The 2,328-nt window shown below is 37.7% G+C and overlaps 1 long non-coding RNA gene across 1 annotated transcript; it reads left to right on the top strand.

Moving 5' to 3' along the window:
* The first annotated feature begins 637 nt into the window (after positions 1 to 637).
* Positions 638 to 1,705, top strand: LOC121370747. The gene is made up of 2 exons (XR_005957726.1): positions 638 to 929; positions 1,221 to 1,705. It is a non-coding gene; the product is annotated as an uncharacterized LOC121370747 (long non-coding RNA).
* Positions 1,706 to 2,328: the final 623 nt, after the last annotated feature.

Here is a 2,328-nt window from a genome sequence, read left to right as displayed (position 1 = left end):
TAAACTAAATTTACAAAAAAGGTACACGCCCGTTTATACACACGCGCACGTTTAACTCATGAGAAGTGAACTCTGCAATATTCTGTGAAATCAACGAAACTCCAACACTAAGATAATCACTGACAAACCCATACATTATGAAAGGGGGTGTCCATAGTAAGTTTCAAAATGTAAAGTAAATGGAATGTCAGGCGTTGAACGTGTATAAGCCTTTCCAATGATGGGCGGGGTGCAAAAACATGCCATTACGATACACCGAAGTATATTCTTATTCTGAAAACAAAATTATGGGATAAAGGGTTGGGGATCCGGACCCCTGGACACGCTGTTGGATCCGCTCTTAAAAATGGTGTTGCTGCACGTTCAAATTGTGTTGTCTATTTTATATGCCTCGTAGTTCTACACATTGAAAATTGCCATGGACAAAAAACAAAATGATAATTTTTCCGAGGATGAAAGAATGACTATAATACTAGCCATCAAAGAACGTTCTGATATAATTGAAGACAAAAGTAACAACGCAGCAATAATGAGGAAAAAAACACAGCATGGGTTGAGGTTAGGGCAGAAATGACAGCGGCATTCCCTAATCAAAAGTCGTGCGGTATAAAGGACTATAAAGAGTTGTGGAGGCGAATGAAAATTAAAGCAAAAAAGATTGCCAGGGATAAGAAAGTAGATCTAGTAAAAGCAGGGGGTGGAGAACAAGTTTGTGGCGATGTTGACGAAGAAACATTAATAATATTAAATATTATTAAAAAAGATCTGACGGTGTTCTTCAACACTTGGGGTGATGATAGCGAGCTTCAACCACTGTCGGCTGCAAATGAGACACCAACCCCAACCGGGAGACAGACCACTCAACTGGAAACCGAGGATATAGAGCCGACTATACCAAGCGATCAGTCGCAATTCTGTTCTAACTCGAGGTAACTACTAAATGTAATTGGTCAACATTCAATAACAGCCAACCAATTGCAATATATTCATTTATTATTAACAGGTATTAATTTTAAATATTCCAAAATCATCGTCATTAATATCATATATATATATATAACATGTATGGAGGTGTAATTATTTCACAACATTATACACATGCATTAAACATTGTCAATACTAAACTAGTAAAATAGCACTGGTTGTTAAAATGGAAATACATCACCAACTCTTAATTATACAGAAATTATAATATATTATGACGACAAATCTTCTTTCAGTGAATCCCACACTTCTCATCAAGATCCATTGCCGATAAACCAGTCTAGCGATTCCTTTGATGGCCATATACCTAGGCACAGTTCGCACAGTTCCCAATCAGACACTGCAAGCAGAGGGTTAAGGTATGCTTTAATGTGCATATGGGAAGCTAACATAACAATGCTCCATCTCTTAATTTTAGAGTGTATTGCCCATTAACATACTTGTTAACAGACTTTCTCTGCGTGGCACCAAACGATCTTCGGACAACTCTAACAGGGCTGGTACAGAGGGACGAACTGGTGTTATGAAGAGGGCGGAGGAAGCCATGTCCTACCTGCAAGCAGAACATGAAGCAAAAATGAAGCTAATAACCTTACAGCAGGAGGCTGCAAAAAACAAGCATATCAGGCAAAGCAGAAATACTATGACGAAAAATATAGAAAATTATGCATCGATTTATGACATGTAATTTTCTGGTTAATAAATTTATCAAGTAACTGAAGCTTAGATGAAATTTTATCTTATGTGTCGTTGCCTGAATACATCTCCTCTCACGTCAACCTCTTCATTGGCTACATGTTGAGGTTGTCCATCTTCATCAGCTGAACCATCGTCGCCAGGCAGCGGATCATTACGCTCCCTGGCAAGGTTATGGAGGTAGACTGTAGCTACCACAATAGTCATGTTGTGCTGTAGCTGAAAAGTTACAAATGTAACATTGCTCTTATTTGATATCAAAGGAATTAATGTAATGGTAACACTCCAGTTCTGATTTTTTAAAAATGAAGTGAGTAACCTTCATTAACCCAAAATGTGTAACAATATAATGTCACTTTATTTTTCATATAAGATACTAAATTGCAAACCCCTACCCCCATTTTTAAAAAAAAGTAGCGCTCATTTGGAATACAACAATTTAAAGAAATATACTTTTATATATATTTTTTATTCGAAAAACATGACCGTGTGTTTTTATTTTCATTTTGATTAATTCGTTCTATTTTAAATTAAATTTAAATCCCCCCATCCCCCAAACCCCCCCCCCCCCCCCCCCCCCCCCCCCCCCCCCCCCCCCCCCTCCCCCCCCCAAAAAAAAAAAAAAACAACAATTTTTATGTATATCAT

This window comes from Gigantopelta aegis, chromosome 4, assembly GCF_016097555.1.
Source record: "Gigantopelta aegis isolate Gae_Host chromosome 4, Gae_host_genome, whole genome shotgun sequence".
In the NCBI taxonomy this organism is placed as follows: domain Eukaryota; kingdom Metazoa; phylum Mollusca; class Gastropoda; order Neomphalida; family Peltospiridae; genus Gigantopelta; species Gigantopelta aegis.
This window is presented reverse-complemented; position numbering and strand designations above follow the sequence as displayed.